The sequence below is a fragment of the Cnephaeus nilssonii genome (genome assembly GCF_951640355.1).
Source record: "Cnephaeus nilssonii genome assembly, chromosome: 19".
Classification (NCBI taxonomy): domain Eukaryota; kingdom Metazoa; phylum Chordata; class Mammalia; order Chiroptera; family Vespertilionidae; genus Cnephaeus; species Cnephaeus nilssonii.
This window is the reverse complement of record NC_137090.1, coordinates 47,379,225-47,397,940: the sequence shown is the minus strand read 5'-3', so window position 1 is coordinate 47,397,940 and position 18,716 is coordinate 47,379,225. Positions and strand designations below refer to the sequence as shown.

At 41.7% G+C, this 18,716-nt stretch overlaps 1 pseudogene across 1 annotated transcript; it reads right to left on the bottom strand.

Moving 5' to 3' along the window:
- Positions 1-16,549: 16,549 nt before the first annotated feature.
- LOC307115759 (pleckstrin homology domain-containing family F member 2-like) lies at positions 16,550-17,316 on the bottom strand (annotated as a pseudogene). Its single transcript has one exon. The product of its transcript is annotated as a pleckstrin homology domain-containing family F member 2-like (transcript).
- Between the last annotated feature and the right edge of the window lie 1,400 nt (positions 17,317-18,716).

Below are 18,716 nucleotides of genomic sequence, written 5' to 3'. Positions count from 1 at the left end.
GCCAGGGAAATGTCGTCAAGCTGATGTAGTGGCCGGTGGATTACTGGATGGCAGCCCAGACCACCAACAGGGAGACTCGAAGAAGAAAGACCTGCCTACCGCCAACAACACCCTCAAGTGCACCTCCCACTCTCTCCAGGTCAGCAGGCTGCAGAGCAGTGGAGAGGCCACAGCAACACCCACCGTCCATGAAAGGGCTCACCAAAGGGAATTAGAAGAAGGTGCTGTTTTTGCCCAAGAAAACCAAGGACAAGGTTGTGGAGTCCAAAAGCCAGTGCCTGGAGGGCATAGGCCGCCTGGTCTGCAGGGCCAGCACCAGCAGAACATGCTGCGGGTCCTCATCAAAGGTGTGGTGTGGAATGACGTGAAGTTCTTCCAGCTGGCAGCCCAGGGTCCTCCCACGTCCAGCACTTCCCTGTCTGCATCTCCAGACGCTCTGACTCCACCCTTCCAGCCCTGCCTGTGGCCCTGCTGACGCCAAGCACAGGAGGGCCCAGCTGCTTTTCTGTGAACGTTTCAATTTAGTACAGAGACGGACCCTGGAAACACAAAGAGAAACCTTCGTAAGTACAAATGTGCTCACAACCCGGAAACTAAAGTGGTGGACCCCTAGGGAACCCCCAACTGCTCTGCTGATTACCCAGAACTCTCTGGTGGTGGGAGGTCAGGCGGGCAGTGCTGAGCTGGAGACTCATGGAAGGTGAGTTTGGCCTCAGGACCCCTAACACTCCCAGCGAGAAGGGCTCTCACCTTCTCCACCTGCCCTTCCTGGAAGCCAGGACTCTGCCCCCACAGGACTCAGAGCTGGTGGTCAGATGCCAAGGGCTGGCCTCCCAATGGGGGCGTCCTGAGCAGAACACGGAGGCCAGTCAGCCCAGCCCTGGGCCCCAGCTGCCAACCAGCCAAGTGGCCCCAGCACCACCCACTTGTGGTTCCCCCAAAAAATACCTGTATGGTGCAGACTCCCAGGCACACGGACTAGACAAACTGGTGGAATACCAGCTGCCCGCTTCCTGAGCAGAAACTCCACTTTCCCCCTCATCATTCTGTGTTATTTCAGAACATTTGTACCACCCAACAGGTGTGAGACCATCTGTTTCCCAGGTGAGCACCCTGCCCTTCCACAGCACAGTGGTCCCTCTGCCATCTGCTTGCTGTGAGTCTTCAGGTCACTTCGTGTCTCTGAGTGCTTGTGTCTTTAACACGGGGTCAGCCTAGGATCAAGCTCACGGGTTTATTGTAGAGACTCAGTGGGGGCCTCTCTGGAAATTGCTCTCTGGGTGCCTGGACAGTGGAGAGGTCTGCTGGACGGGCTGTGGTTGAGCTCATTGGCCATTTTCTCTTCCTCGTGACAAAGCCTCTACCTCATTTGTGATTCTCCACGAGGCCTTGGGATAAGCTCTTTTCTCCTTAGATGCAGAGATTAGAGATTCTAAGAGGGGTCCGTGTCCTGGGTGAAGCCAGAACCAAAAATCCTAGAAGTGAGCAATGTGGCCCCATGCTAAGTTTATTCTTGGCTAAAAGAATACAGAAAAAGTGTGAAAAAATTCTAAAATACTAGATAGTGCCAGCACTGTGTAGTAGATGAGGAAGAGCATGTTAAAGAGCTTATCTTGCTGAGGAAAATATAGAAATGTGTAAGAAACCACAGGAATACATTCAACTGAATGTGTTTTAAGTTAAGGGATAGCATCGTGTCTTGCAAAATAGAATGCATTAATTTTTAACCTCCTTTAAGAAATAGGACCTATTAAATGAGAAGCAATAAATGATTTTCTAAAAATCAGAAGAAAATCTGACAAATGGAAGTTATTGTTTGCTTTGTTATACATGTTATAGCAGCACCTAACAGACAATACCCAGTCTTTTAAACAAAATAAATTATTACCTTGTACTATGCCACATAGGAAGTCTCAATAAATTCCAAAGAAGAAATATATGTTTGTTCTCCATTGACATTTTCATGAACCATAATGCATGATGCATATATATTCTCTAACATAATGCACTAAGGTAAGAAGTTAATAATAAAGGGTAGCTTTAAAATTTCCAAATATCTGGACACTTAAGAAGGTATAACTGAAGCTGAAGTGAAGTATATTCTACATAAACCCTGAGTTCAAAGGAAATCATGAGGAGATTATGGAATACTCACAACTAAAAAACAATAAAGAAAAGCTGCAAATCAAAAGCAGCCATAATGGAGAGAGTTTTAGTTTTAAATAGACTTCTAAGGAAAGAATTACTGCTGTGAAGAGAGATCTACGTACCAAATAGTAAATTAGAGAGGGCAACAGAGTGACCTTGAAGAAACAAAGAAGGAGGGAAACATAATGGCAGGAATCAGTAAAACAAAGAATTTCAAAATAGCCTTCAACAAACTGGGAAACTGCTTCTCTAGAAATATTGGTAAAATAAACAGATTTCTAGCCATTCTGACCAAGAAACAGAGAAAAGCACTGAGCACATAGTTTCAACGAGTTAGGTGAAATGACCGATTCCTGGAAAGAAACAAACTACACAACCTTCCTCAGAAGAAAGTAACGCCCTGACTAGTCTATTACAGGGATTGAATTTGTAGTTACAGCATTCTAATGAAGGGCTTCCAGGCCCAGGTGGTTTCACTGGGGAATAAAACGGAATAAATGAACAGACAGTTCATTGAAGAGGCTATAACATTTTGCATGCGCACTTCAAAAGTTCAACATCATAAGTCATTAGGAAAAGGTTCATTAAACCATAAGGAGACTAACTAAAATAAAAGACGATAACACTCGATGCTGGTGAGGATGTGGAGAAACTCACTCATTCAGGGCTGGTGGGAATGTAGACCATTACAGCCACCGGGGAAAGCAATTTGGTTGTTTCTTATAAAACTAAACATGCAACTACCACACAACCCAGCAATTGCACTCCTGGGCACTTATCCCAGAGAAATCGAAACTTTCATCCACTCAAAAACCTGAGCACAAATGTCTATAGGAGCTCTGTCTTAAAACTTGCAAACTTTCTCTGAAATCCCTTGTTGGGATTAATATCTAGAGTTTGTAAGAAAGTCTGTCACATAAAAAATGGGTAGAGTATCTGAAAAGGGAATTTCATAAAGGGGAACGCAAAATGTTAACAAGCAATGAAGAGACATTAAATTGCACTTGTAGTCAGAGAAGTAATGAGGCGCTCTTTACACCCATCTGTATGACAGATTAGAGTGTGATAATACGAAGTGTTGGTGAGGCTATTGGACAAATGGAAACATCATGGACTGATGGGACGGTAATCTAGTGCAGGCACCCAGGAGGGCCATCTGTAAGTACTTAGCAAATTATAATTAAATATGCTTTTATAGATTTGAATATTCACATATATAATTGTGATAAGTCCCAAGAGCCTGAAGAATCACCATAGGAGAACCTATAACATAGGCCTCTCATTCTCAAGCTTGAAATGATCACTTTTTGAATAATACTTCCTTGGCTGGGCCACAGGGGAAAAAGCAGGCCTTCTGTGTCAAAATATAGCCCCTCAGAGTCTAAGAGCATGAACCTGGTTCTTCAGGTCAGCATCACTGGGTGGGAATGGACCACTGGAAATATTTGCTAGGATAGATAGCAAAGAGACAGCTGAATAAGTGGGTTCCCAAACCTTATCCTGTCCATTCCATCTCAAAAACACTAGCCTTTTTATGAGTATTTCCCCCTGACATAAACATCCTCCTGCAATGTTAATCATATTGTATATGAACAGCATGTCTAACAAACTCATGTGACATGATGAAACGTGGCAAAGTGCTGTGATGGAGCCTAAAAAAGGAAAGTGGATCATCTGTGTACTTTCTTCTGTGGTTATTTGTAAGTATAATGATAATGCAGGAAAAACAAAAAGTATCACTCTAGGTGTACATATAGCCACATATACATTTTTTGTAATTTTAAAAATGTGAATATTATGGATTAAATTTAAAAGAATAACATATATGTAGAATAAATTATGATCACTTGTGTTACTACTGAATCTTAAAATGCTGCCTTTGCCTGTGTGTCTTTAAGTAGAACATTAGGGTGACAGTTGGGAGACCGTTGAACTCCTGATTCCATCCCAGTTTTTCCGTCCCAAGAGCTAGTTACTATCATCCATTTTGTGCTTGTCCTTAAGTAGGTTTCTATAATTTTCCTTGAAAGTTGTGTACACAGTTATATTTAGTGTTGATTTTTCACTCAAATCATGCTTTATGAGATTTGTCCCCGTTGCTACACATACTCCAGTCCACTACTTTTATTGCTTTACTAGGTATTTACTATGATTACTTTATTCTCCTGTTGAAGGACATTTAGGTTATCTCTAGTTTTCCACCATCATAAACAATGCTGAAATGACTTCTTGTATCCTTCTTCATGGGCACGTGAATGAAGGTTCTCTAGAGTATGTTGCTAAGAATGAATTTCTAGCAAGAAGGCCATGCACACCTTCGGTTTTACTAGTGGGTGCAACTTCACTGGTTCAGCCATCCCCGCTTCCCAGCTGCTTGGATGTTGGCTGCTCATGGCTCCTGACAGCCCTTTCCCTGTTCAGAGGGGGTAGGCACTCCCCCTCTCGTGCCCTGGGATGTAGGCTCAGCCAGAAGCCAGTAATGACTGGCACTGGGTAGACAAGCCTGGCTCCTTACCTCCAATGGGACTCACTCAATGGGTACAATTCCTGTTCCAGATCCCCTCTCAAGACCAGGCTGAACATAATGTGCTGAGTCCACATCTCTGCTCACCTCCTTCCATCTTCTCCTTCTGAGGTCACTCCTTCACTAAACTCTGTCCCAGTTCCCAGAGGACACTGCTTCCAGGGAGCTTGGCCCAAGATAACTAAAATTGCCAAAGTCTCCCCAAAAGGGCTGCACCAATGTCCACAGTTAGGAGAGGCTTGAAGGCTGAGGAAGAGGAAGCCTTTACAAGAGATGAGGTGAGGGAGGGGGAGAAGGCAAAGGCGCTGAGATGAAGAGCTTTGTGAATTCCACAAACTCAGTGAAAGCCAGTATGGCTGAAGTGTGGGGAGCAGAAGAAAGACGACACTGGTTGAGGTTGGAGATGTATGTAGGAGCTGACAAGTAGACCTCATAGGCTAGTTTCCTTTTTATCTTTTAATGGTAATGGGAAGTTCTTTAAATGCTTTGAGCAAGAAATTGATAGGGTTTGATTTAGACTAAGAAAATTCATCTGTGTGTAGAGAGAATGGTTTGGAAAAAGGTAAAAGAAGCAGGGATTTGAGTATCCACACAGCAAGCAAAGTGGATCATAAAAATTATAGTGTTAGCACAGTAAGTAAGAAACACTTTGGAGTTTACAGCACAACACTGTGTGTATATAAAACACACAAGCATACAAATACATGAATTATTCAAGTGCACATATCTATTTTTCAGTGGCTACCTTTAAGGAGGGAGAAGAAGGGAATGGAGATTCGATGTAATAAAAGACAATAATATTAAGAAGATATCTTGCAAGGAATGGTGCTGACGAGGTGTCATGAATTGAAGCATAAGATTTACGGAGCCCTGAACCAAGAAAACAAAAATCAAAACAGCAACCACCCACCTCCTTATCCATTATTTTCCTTCGCCCTTTGGAGACCCATGTCTGGGAAGGGGAACAGGTTTTCTGAGAGACCTTCCAAATAATCCAACTTTTACCCACTAAGTGGGTTGACCTGGATGGATGGCAGAGACCTTCCTAGTGATTAATGCAGCATCTGAGTCAAGGAACCTAGAGGAAGGAGGAAGCAGATCCTCCCTGGAGCCGCATTAGTGAGGACACAGATGGGAGCACTGAGGCAGTCTCATGCCTGACCTGGTGGGCGCTCCTGATGCTCCCTCTCAGCCTAGTTCCTCCTTTCCCTGGAGACTACATGGAGCCAGGTCTTATCGCTGGGGTCAGAGATAATCCAGGTTAACATGTCTTGTTATTTCCGCTTTGCACAATTTTATGACCTGGTCCCAGGAGATCTGGGGACTAAACTTCTACCATGTCTGGTAGCTCTGAGCCCAGGTGCCCAGGGCAGGAGTAGACACCCATAAGGTATTAATAAATGCCTGTGGATCAAAAGTGATCACTTGAATCTTTGACTGGGATCAAAGACCCTGAGATTTCCCTTGACATTTTTCTTCAAGTGCCCAGAGAAGCACATGACATGTTTTGCAAATGCATTTGTCAGTGGGCCTTCAAAGAGTTTGTTGAGTTGGTGCCTTTGTTTCACTGTCTGGCCCTGAGAGACAAAATCCCAGTGAACAGAATAGAGTGGATGCTGGCTTTACCCAATGGCATGCTGCTCTGAGGCACTGCAGAGCAACACTCTGGCAATATGTATAAAAATGAAGTGTGTTTCCTTGTGAATGTACCTAGAAATGTACCCAAAAAAGATGTACAAAGACATTTACTGATGCATTTTATGTAGTAGGTAAAACAGGAAAAAACGAAATATTATCATCACAATATTGATTAAAACTATATCTGATGCAATCATAAAATGTAATAGCATGCATCCATTAAAAATGATGAAAATATTTACAGAGTATGCTCACCAGCACAATGAGTGAATAAAAATAATTTAGTAAGAAAACGAAATGGGAAGAATTTTCAAGAAAATGTAAACAGGATGTGAAGTGATTTTTACTTCCTTTACATTTTATACGTCAGGATATTAAAGAAAATTCAACAAAATCCAAATAGTATAAAATAAACACATGTGACAGCAAATTTAATATGGAAGTTAATGCAACAGATATCATAATAAAAAGTAAGTTTGGCACATACAAAAAACCAGCTGTGGACCAACTTATTAATAACTATGACTACAAAAGCCTACATAAAACATTAGCATATTTACTTCATTATTTTATACTGGAACGCAAGTATGGTTTAATATTAGGAGGCTTCTAAAAGCTCTACCCCTATGTTCACTGCATCATTATTTGCAATAGCCGAGATATGGGAGTAACCTAGGTATCCATCAACAGATGAATGGATGAAGATGATGTGGTGCATATGTACAATGGAATATTACTGGACCATAAAGAAGAAGGGAATCTTACCATTTGCAACAACATGGGTGGGTCTAGAGAGTATTATACTAAGTGAACTAACTCAGGAGGCAAAAAACAATTACCATAGACTTTTATTAATATGTGGACTCTAAAAACAAAACAAAACACAGACTCATTAAAAAAAAAAAAAAAAGGGAAAAAGGAATAGTTACCAGAAGGACAGTGTGGGGAATGGGTGAAAAGGGGAAGGGAAATATAGTCAATAATATTGTGATAAATTTGCATGGTGACAGATTGATTATAGGAATTGGTGAGGTGATAAAATGGTCGAATTACTATATCATAGACCTGAAACAATATCTATATTAATAAAAGGGTAATATGCTAATCAGACCAGGAGACCTTCTGGACATCCATCTGGACAAAGCCATGGTGGCAGGTCCAAGGCGGAGGCAGTTAGGGGCGATCAGGCCTGTGGGTGTGTGTGTGTGTGAAGTTGGGGGCAGGCAGGTCAGCGGGGGGGGGGCAGTTGGGGGTGAGCAGACCATGGAGAGGTGGCAGTTGGTGGTGAGCAGGCTGGCAGGGAGGGCAGTTGGGGGCGAGCAGGCCGGCAGGCTCAGTGGTTAGGGGCAATCCAGCAGACAGGCAGGTGAGCAGTTAGGAGCCAGCAGTCCCGGATTGTGAGAGGGATGTCTGACTCCGGTTTAGGCCCAATCCCACAGTTGAACATCCCCAGAGGAGTCCCAGATTGGAAAGGGTGCAGGCCGGGCTGAGGGACACAACCCCACCATGCCCTCCCATGCACAAATTTTGTGCACTGGGCCACTAGTAACCATATAAGATTGTATATCAACTATACTTAAATTAAAAAGAAAAAAATAAATTTCTCAGATGCTGTAGGTTTTTTAGAAAATTAAAACTAGGAATGAATATTCTAAAATTTAAAAACATATCTTAATAAAAGTTAATAAAAAGTGATAGGCACTGAAAAAGCATCTGATGAAATATGCAACAGCCATATCTGATTACTAAAGTACTATTGTCAAATACAAACAGAAAGATAGTTGCTAAATGTCTTTCACTTAAAATCCTCTAAAAGGCCTCATTGCACTTGGAATACATTTTACAGCCTGAACAAGACTCTGCAGGTTCTGCACAGTGTTGGCCTGAACAACTTCCTGTCTCTCACTCTCCTCTTTCCTCCAGCCACACTGGCCCTATTTCATTCCTTCAACCCAGTGAGCTCTTCCCCACTTCAGGGCCTTTGCACACACACCTCTCTGTCTACAAGGCTCTTTGCTTAGGACTTCATAGGACTGACCTTTTTTCTCCTTTACATCTCACCCAAAAAGACATCAACATGTGGAAAGAGTTCTCTATCTCTATATCATGGAATTAAATAGAGTCTATTTATATCCTCTCATTTTTTATTTTTAAAATTTTCATTCCACCTGCATTAGATTTTCAAAAGGAAAAAGACACAGTAAAATGTATTAATTTATAATACATTTAAATGTTTCTGTAAGATCTGAAATATTGATCTAAAGTTTTCCCCTCAACCCCCTAACTGGTTTGTCTCAGTGGATAGAGCATTGGCCTGCGGTCTGAAGGGTTCCAAGTTTGATTCCAGTCAAGAGCACATCCCCATTAGGGGGTGTGCAGGAGGTAGCTGATCGATGTTTCTAACTCTTTATCCCTCTCCCTTCCTCCTTGTAAAAAATCAATAAAATGTATTTTTAAAAAATAAATAAAGTTTTCCCCTCAATAACTGAGCAGATGTCCCAGTGCTACTTACTACCAAAGGGCCTCCATAATAATCCACTCAGTCCCACGTGTGCTCGGCCCTGTTCCTGATGTCACTGCCCAGCTCCCGTGGCCTGCTCACTCCAGCACTCGTTCTGCACTGCTTGAGAATCCTGTCTCTTTGACAGAGCAAGTCCCCTTCTTATATTCTTTTCATCTGTTTCCTAATTTGTTTGCATATTTATTTTTAGATAAAATTTAGAATATTTTTGTTTCCCTAAAATCCTGCTATGATTTTTACTTCAAATAAGTAAATTTTAGATGAATTCAGGAGATTATGTGCCTTTGCAATATTTTATCTTTCTATCCAGAAATTAGTAAGTCCGTCCACTTATGATTAAATGGAGAAATAGAGCATTGGAAGGCCCTGGGCAATTCTGTTAACATCTTACTGCTTTAGATTATTTTGTTGATGTCACACTTTGTATTTCCACCTAATGGTTGTTTGCATACATATCCTATATAATAAAGAGCTAATATGCTAATTAGACCGAACAGTCTGGATGACATTCCAGAAGAAGCCTGGTCTGCCAGGGCCAGCCGGTGCTGTGAGCAGTTGCGAGAGCCATGCTCTTTGCATGAATTTTGTGCATCGGGCCTCTAGTGTATTTATAATAGTAATGGGCAATATATACTGAGTGCTCACCACATGCCAAGTCGTTATGTGAAGCTCTTTATTACTCAATTTTATTCTTGCAACTCATCTTTCTCGTGAAAAGAACAAGCCTTAGTGAACTCAGCTAAGATGCCTGAGGTTTTAATGCAAGTGGCAGTGCCATTCTTCTCACTACAATTTTTTTAGTTAATTCTCACCGAAGGATAAGTTTCCTCTTTTTTAGAGAGAGTGGGAGGGAGGGAGGAAGACACAGAGAGAGAAACATCGATGTGAGAAAGAGAGACATTGATTGGCTACCTACTTCGCTTGCTCAGACCAGGGCCAAGGATCTAGCCTGCAACTGAGGTATGTACCCTTGACTGGAATCAAACCCAAGACCCTCCTATCCACAGGCTCCCAACTATTAATGGCGAACAGCTGTATCTTTTTCTCTCACTCAGTGGCTGCTCTAATTTAATTGAAAACAACCAGAATTTTCTTCTGGTCACTTGTATAAAGAATCTTATTAAACTCACTGAAGTCACATGTCCACATACAACCATCATCACTGTGGGCTGGCCAGAGAAATGTGCTGATACCTCCACTCTGGGGCCCTGAATCACACACCCCAGAACCAGCTGGATGTGGAAATTGGCAGGTGTTAGAAAGGATGAAATGGAAGTCATGTCCACCACAGGCCATTGTCAAATAAAATATTGACTTCTGGTTTCTACTCTGACATATAACAGCTTGGAAGTCCTTACTCATATCCTTACAAGAATAAAAACGATGAACAATGCAAAAGACAGAAATTCTTTTTAGATCCACCAGATCATTGAAGTCACATGTCTATGAAATTAACCTTTGCTGCTGCAAACCACTGAGATTCAGGGCTCTGTTAACACAATACAACCTAGCACTAGCTCTTGTGTGTGTGCGCGCACAGTAGAAAAGCAGACACTGAGGAAGAAAAAAGCGTTTGTAGGCACGTTTGCTTTGTGGCATTCCTCTTCCTACTTCATAGCTACTCCACCTCCTGAGCCTGAACATTGCTAAGAAGCACATACTGCAATAACCAATGGTGCAGGCAGGGGAGAGACAGGTCCTGACAGGTACAGTGACTTATCCAGGATCAAGAATAGGTAAGTATGAGGGGTTGAGTCTGAGCCCTGGTCTGTCTCCTCAAATCTGGGGCCCTGGCTGCAGCCAGACCTTCTAGGGGCTGTGGAGAGGGGTGTGTTGGTGTCACTGTGTGCACTGTTGGTATTCCATGGAGAAGGTGGGTGAACTGTCAGCAGCCCACAGGACTATCTATAGCTGTTATTGGGTGAGGGGAGGTGGAGGGGGCAATCCCAGGAAATGAGGTCACTTCCTAATAGAACTCTGAACCCCCGTAACCAGGCACCCACTTTCTAACAACTGCCCAACCGCCACTCACTTGGCAAGAGACGGTTGACAGTTCAAGATGTTCTCTTGTTGTGTTCCCAGTTATCAGGGCTCTGGTTCCCGGAGACCCTGCAGTGAGAGTTGTTCCAGACTCTGCAGACGGTTCAACACTCGTGCCCGACATCTCTGGCCGTTTTCAAGAAGATCCCGTCAGGTAAGAGAAGGAGGCCTGGGTCAGACCCATTCACACCAGGCCAGCCTCCTCTGTGGGCCAGCCCTGTGCAGCCCACATGCCTTCCCTTCATGTGGTGGGAAGAGGACCTGAAGGGAGAACCCCAGGACAGGAACAGCCTTTGGGGCAGTGGATAACCTAGAGGTCCTGCTGTGATCACACCCAGGGAAGGGCAGGTAGTTGGAGATGGGCTTCCAGAGGGTTCCCTTATCTGTGCCAATGGGAGTCCTAACCCTTAGCCTGTAACACCTTTTTCTCGCCAGTTGAGGTCTCAACAGAACACACTGTGTGTGTGTGTCTGGAGTGGAGGTTCACAGGGGTCACAGAACCAGCAAAACAGGGCTCTGAGGCTTTCCCCTGGTGACTGGGAACTGTCTTTATAGAGCTCCGCACAAGAGAATGGACCGGAGCCGACAGATGGGGTCCTCAACTCCATGCCCCTGCAGGAGGCACAGGTGCCCCATACCTCCTCCAGCGTGCAGCATGGCGGCAAGGTGAGTATAGGTGCCGAGTTGACCCAGACTCCTGAACCCCTGGGAGTCACCAGGACCTGGGTTCCAGAAGGCTCCCTGCTACTCCCCTGAGATCCCTCCTAGTGTCCAGTTTCCAAAGGAATCTGCGTCCCCATCTCCTCCAGGTCAGGAGCTGCCCCCCCCACCCCCGGGCTGCACATTGCATCAGGACAGGGATGGCTTATCACTGCGATCTAGGTCTTCATTCCTGTGGGACCTGGGCCTTATAACCTCTGTTGCCATGACAACGGTGCCACCCTGAACACACTACATGCCCTAATATCCAGATTCTCCACCCCAGGAAAAGCCTCTGTGTCTCATCTTACATTGGGATCTGTTGTCAGAAATCACACGGGTGACACTGTTAATGAAGCATGTGCTGTCTCTTTCCTGCTAAGAAAATAATGTAAGATACTAATGTGTTTCATATTCCTCACCTCCAGTTCTACTTTTCCTGCCAAGAACCTTTTCTCTTATCAATGTAAAAAAACATTCAAAGCTGTGAAAAAATTTTGTGTGTTTATTTGAGCCAAAGTGTCGACAATTGCCAGGGAACAAAATCTCAATGGGTTGAGAGAACGCATGGGAGAATGACAATTTTGCAGCTTATTTTACACATTACAAGCAAAGTGCAGACTTATGTGGGTTACATGAACTCCATTGGTGGTAGATTAGGGAGAGAGGGTAAAGCAAAGTGTGGAAATTCTGTGATTGGATAAACAGTAAAATGATAAGCACATACTTCTTTTCCATAGGTGGATGTAGGATAGCTTCAAGTCAACAATGAACTCAGTAACAACGAAAGGATTTGTGATCTCCGCAGGGCACCTAGTGGTAATAACAATATAAAATTCATTTGATGTACATTCAATCAATAACATGTAGGAGATAGAAGAACAAGGTTTGAGCCGCAGTAATTTGTGAGCATTCAGGCCTTGTTGACTTCTTGGGCTAGCTGTCAGCCCCCATGTCCAGTGGTTCCTCATCCTTGAAAAGTCTTCAATCTCCATGGTGAATGGAGGCCAGTGTCAGAGACAGATGTCCATTTGTGGCTAGGCCTCTGATAAGGTAATGTCCTTTTTAACATGTTGGGGAGAGCCTTTAATTAATTTCTTTATCAATAAATAAAAATCTCCTGGTTGTAAGTTTTGGTCTTTAAAGTCTTTTTCTCTTGGGAGTACTGTGAAATGAATGTCACAAATTTATCAGGCCTATAACCTTCTTAGAGAGTCATTGATAGTAATGTAGAATGTCTTCTTTTAGTTTCCCTTATATTTGGGAAACAAAAAGATTTAAAAATCAGCAGTATTTTAAACAGAGTCATAACAACAATAATCATCTTCACTTCATTAAGTTCCATACCCATTTTTTTTTGTTTATCCTGATTATTTGCCAGTATTTTCATGAATTCAGTTATTCCTTAGAATTCTATACTTCTTCATTCAGTTCAAAGATGTGACCTGCTTAGAAACCTGTAATTTAGAGTAAGTCAGAGTCCTTTTCATGGATATTTCTAAAGATGTAACATATTTGAAAATTCATTAGAATAAAACAATAACTACCTATGAATGACAAAACAAAGTGCCATGGTTACAGTTTTGATTGTAATGCAATAGATAAAAAAACTTTGTTTTTTTGTAAACTATAACATATAGAGACATAAGAGCAAGCCAAGTGTTACAGGCATTTCTGCCCGTGTCTGGGCTGTTTGGGACCATTCTGAGTAGGATGGGTACCCTGTGAAGCCATCTCACAGGCTCTCCAGGAAGATAATAATGAAGAAAAGCTGATTAGCAAACCTTTGGTCAGTCTCAAGCTTAGTTTCCTCCTGGAAGGTTCCTTTAAAATCTCTAATTTCCCTTTTGGTTCAGTATCTCGTTCACTTATTCTAAATATATAACTATTCTGGAAAAAGCATACGTAAGCCTCACTGATTCATTAAAAATACAAAACCTCCACTCGTTTAACAGGTGAATTGGGGAAGATTTGATAAGCAATCCATATATATAGATATTCCCATAACATTGCCTCGTTGGAAGGAAACAGGTTTTGATTAAAAAACAGACATTGGTAGGGAAGCTTTATTCCAATGGTGAAAGCAATTAATTGGGCTCGGTTAAGAACAAATAAAGCAGCCTTCGTATATGCAGGGTACTTAATGGCTTCTCCCCTCCCCCTTGTTAAAAAATAGATTTTTATTGATTTCAGAGAGAAAGGGAGAGGGAGAGAGAGATAGAAACATCAATGATGAGAATCATCCATTGGCTGACTCTTGCACGCCCCCTACTGGGTATAGAGCCCACAACCTGGGCATGTGCCCTTGACAAGAATCAAACCTGGGAAGCTTCAGTCCGCAGGCCAATACTCTATCTCCTCAGCCAAACTGGCTAGAGCAGTGGCTTCCCTTTTAATGATAATTTAAAATTCTCCCAAGGTATCAGTGAGAAGGTGAAACACACTTGGAGCAACCCTATGCTTGTTTGTATTTGTTTACTTTTTCTAAATCCTATTTCAGTTTCCTATCATCCTTAAAGAGGGCAGACTTCTCTATACGAGTTATCTTACAACCTTATTTAGTAATTCTGTTGCTGTGCTCCCAGAAATCAGGAGTATATTAATTGGAATATGTTAGAATAGCCAGGAGTACATGTTCTAACAGTTAAATTTCTTTGTGAACCAACAGGGCCATAGAGAAAATCGGGAACAATTTCTGGTTCCCACCTGGCTGAGAGTAGCTTTTGTCCAAAGGGAGCTGTTGGAATCTTATTCTCATTTTTCCTTAAGTCAGTAGGGAGTGGTAGTGGAGGAGACAGAATGGGAATGCAGAAGGGAAGGGAAGGAACATGTCTAAACAAGGAAGCTCAGAGAGCAAAAGATGTAGTGGACATACTGTAGATGGGTGAAAATGGGGTGTTAGCATTTATTAGGTTCAGGAGAGTTCAGAGATTAACTCTGAAACTTTTTTTAAAAAAATAAATCCTTATTGTTAAGATTATTACAGTTACCCCCCCCCCCCGCATAACTCCCTTCCACTCAGTTCCCACCCCACCCCATGCGCTTACCCCCTCCATTGTCCTCATGCATAGGTGTAAGCTTTTTGTCCAATCTCTTCTTGCACCACCCACACCTCCGTTCCCCTTGAGAATTGTCAGTCCACTCTTTTTGTTTTTGTTTTTTTTAAGTTGCAAGGTATTTTTTCTTGTAAAGAAAAGTCAAGAGGCTGACAATGCAAATGTAATCACAGAACACTTCCCTGAGTTCCTGGCTCTGCTAGGCTTGTAGGTACCAGTAAGTCTCCATTAGCACTTCTCGGGTTTCATGGTCCTTTTTAGATATGTTGATTATATGATATATTGCTTAGACACAAAAGTCCATCTGATATTAAAACAAACAAAATTACTGTGCCTTTCTTTCACATTTCCTATAGGGAGATCTACATATCTCAATGCTTTCACAATTTAACAGTAAAATGCGTGCCTTAACCAAACCAAAGAATCCTCCACACAAGTTACTGAGTCAAATCTCTCATAACATATGCTATATACCCAGATTTAAAGGTTTAAAAACAAAAGAATTTAGGATTTAAAACAATTTTTAGACTGATTTTTCGTATTTGAAAGACTAGTTATTTGCAGCGTACAAATGGAGAGAGTAGTGCCAAATGCATCAAGTTTTATATGATAAATATACTTTCAACCTAATGGCTGCCTCAAAGCAGAGTGAAAAATTACCACTTCTCAAAAGCAATCTAGACTGACTCGGTAAAGTTCACAATTTAGAAAATCAATTGCTACTCTAGTTCCATACATGGCAAAATGATTTCAGAAACAGATTAAACATACAATTGTCTTACAAAAATAGAAATATTGTTTGGGACTTTACAAAACTTTATAAAATATAACACTATGTAAGTTCAAGATAGTTTCACACTGAAATAGACAATACTTCCCTAGAAGTCTACTCAAACCTGGTCTGTCTTGACCATTCTTACATATTATTTCTTCCAAATCTTAGCTTAAGTAGATCTGTGCTCTATCACAGGATTTTAACTCATCATAAGAATTTATAAGATTTTTCATTCTAGAAATAATGTTAAAGCAAATGAATTTATACCTACAAATGTCTAACTAAAAACAGAAAGTAATGCAACATGACAATTCTATATTGGATAAATTTCAAACCAAATTCCTAAAAAAGACCTCCTATTAACTTAAATTTTATGACAATTATAATTTGGTACCTATAAAACAAAAACATAATCATAACTATTTTATGGAAAAATACTTATTCATGTAGAATGAAGAACCTCTAAATTTAGTTATTTGTAGCTGTCAGATGACAAGTATTTTCTAATTATACCCATTCATAATCACTCATTTTATTGATTCAAAGAGCACCAGTGTATTTTTAAAGCAAATTAAAAAGTGAGAAAGTAGAGGTTTATTTCATGTAACAGTGCTATTATGGTAAGGCACCACTTGGTATATAAAAAAGCCAAAGTATTTCTAAATCATGTAGTTTTGTGACTGGTGTCTTAACCATTAGATAGAATGGTTAGAAAAAAAGCTTATATTACTAATTAACCACATTATATTCCTTTTTTCCATCATTCTTTGCTTTTAGTATTTCCACATAACAGAACATAGAATAAACAATGTAGTACATGATCTGTTATATAAACACCTTTTCCCAATCTTCCATGAAAATAATCTAAAATTAAACAATAAGAAGCCAAAACTTTATCTGCTATATTTGCAATAGGCTATCCCTGTATGAGAGTGGGGAGTTGGGGGCTGTAGGGGGAGTGTGGTTGTGGTGGGGATAGGGTAATGACAACAGGACCTATTTTCTATAGAATATATTGAGGCATATGGGTTAAAAGTTTCTTAGGCAAATGCATGGATGGAGCAAAATTGAGAGTTCAGAATTTTACATTCTCCGCAAAGCTGATTTCTCAGATAGTCACACCCAATTAAATATTTCAAATTATGTCTTTAGTCACTGCTGTCATCGTCATCATCATCATCAGATACAACATTTAAAGGAGATTTTAATGACTGACTGTAAGAGTCTGATCTAGTAGGCTGGCATGAGGCCATGTACCCAGTAGAAAGCAGGTCGTAACAGAAGTCACATATCCGCACAGGCTTAGAGGACTGGCTAGGAAGAAGAAATCTCTTTTCAGAGCAGGGTCCACAGACAACAAAACCGCATTTCCGGCAATGGTGACTACGATTAACAGGTGTAAATTTTGCTTTCTGTCAACACATACAGTTGCCTCAGAGTCAGGAACCCAGACAGCAGCATGTTCATTGCTGGGTGTCTTCCCACTTTTGGAGAGTAAATCAGTAACACATTTATTTATATGATTCATCCATTCCGATTTCTCAGTGGCAGTGGCAGCATAAACTGCAAATGATTTAGTTGGTGTCTTGATAAGCCATCCATTCCTCAAGTCTCCCTCATCATTGATGAAATCAATAGTGACATTTTCCAGGGGAATAATATGCTGTTTGTTATATTTTTTCTTCTGGTTGACAATATTGCCATATACAAGAATATCATTCAATAAGAAAAACTGCCTGGCTTTGGGCTTTTTTCTGCACAACATAGTCAATACTCCTTCTCCAATAAGAACCCGTCTGGGTATAGTTAAGGGTTGACCAGCTGCTCCAAAACAGTTTCCTACTATATTTATAGGCCCAGTATTTGCTTCACTGTTTGCCAAACGATCCACCATCTTTTGCTAATAGCCCTGGCGGGTGCGGGCAGCGGCAGCAGCCAAGCTCTGACTCCTCCTCGTCCCAGTGTCCGAGCGCCTGGCACAGACTCTGCCCGCTCCACTCCCTGCCTGGGCCTGCCAGGGTGCGCAGCCAGGAGGCCCAGGAAGCCTGCCCAATCCAGTAGCGGTGGGCAGTCAGGTGTCGGGCTTTGATGCTCTCAGGTGACTCTCCCGCCCTCCAGGCAAACCCCACTACTGCCACCTGGGCTGCCTCTCCTCTGTGCATGCAGGAGCGCGCCACCGCCCACCAGTCCACTCTTTGTCTATGCCCCTGATTCTATTATATTCACCAGTTTATTCTGTTCTTCAGATTTTTTATTCACTTGATTTTTAGATTCACTTGTTGATATGTATTTGTTGTCCATAATTTTTATATTTATCTTTTTCTTTCTCTTCTTAGAGAATACCCTTCAGCATTTCATATAATACTGGTTTGGTGGTGATGAACTTTAGTTTTTTCTTGTCTGTGAAGCTCTCTTTTTTTTTAAAAAATAAATCTTTATTGTTCAGATTATTACAGGTGTTCCTCTCCCCCCCCCCCCCCCCGCATAGCTCTCCTCCACCTGATTCCCCACCCCACCCCATACACTTACCCCCCCACCACTGTCTTCATCCATAGGTGTAAGATTTTTGTCCAATCTCTTCCTGCACCCCTCAGACCCCCTTCCCCCTGAGAATTGTCTGTCGCCTCCCTTTTTATGTCCCTGATTCTATTATCTTCACCAGTCCATTCTGTTCTTCAATTTTTTTTTATTCACTTGATTTTTAGATTCACTTGTTGGTAGATATGTATTTGATGTCTTTTTGTTGTTCATAATTTTTACTTTTACCTTTTTTTTCTTCTTCCTCTTCTTAAAGAATACCCTTCAGCATTTCATGTAATCCTGGTTTGGTGGTGATGAACTCCTTTAGCTTTTTCTTGTCTGTGAAGCTCTTCATCTGACCTTCAATTCTGAATGATAGCTTTGCTGGGTAGAGTAATCTTGGTTGTAGGTTCTTGCTGTTCATAACTTTGAATATTTCTTGCCACTCCCGTCTGGCCTGCATAGTTTCTGTTGAGAAATCAGCTGACAGTCGTATGGGTACTCCCTTGTAGGTAACTAACTGTTTTTCTCTTGCTGCTTTCAAGATTCTCTCTTTGTCTTTTGCCCTTGGCATTTTAATTATGATGTGTCTTGGTGTGGTCCTCTTTGGATTCCTCTTGTTTGGGGTTCTGTGCACTTCATGGACTTGTAAGTCTATTTCTTTCACCAGGTGGGAGAAGTTTTCTGTCATTATTTCTTCAAATAGGTTTTCAGTATCTTGCTCTCTCTCTTCTTCTGGCACCCCAAAAATTCGGATGTTGGTACGCTTAAAGCCGTCCCAGAGCCTCCTTACGC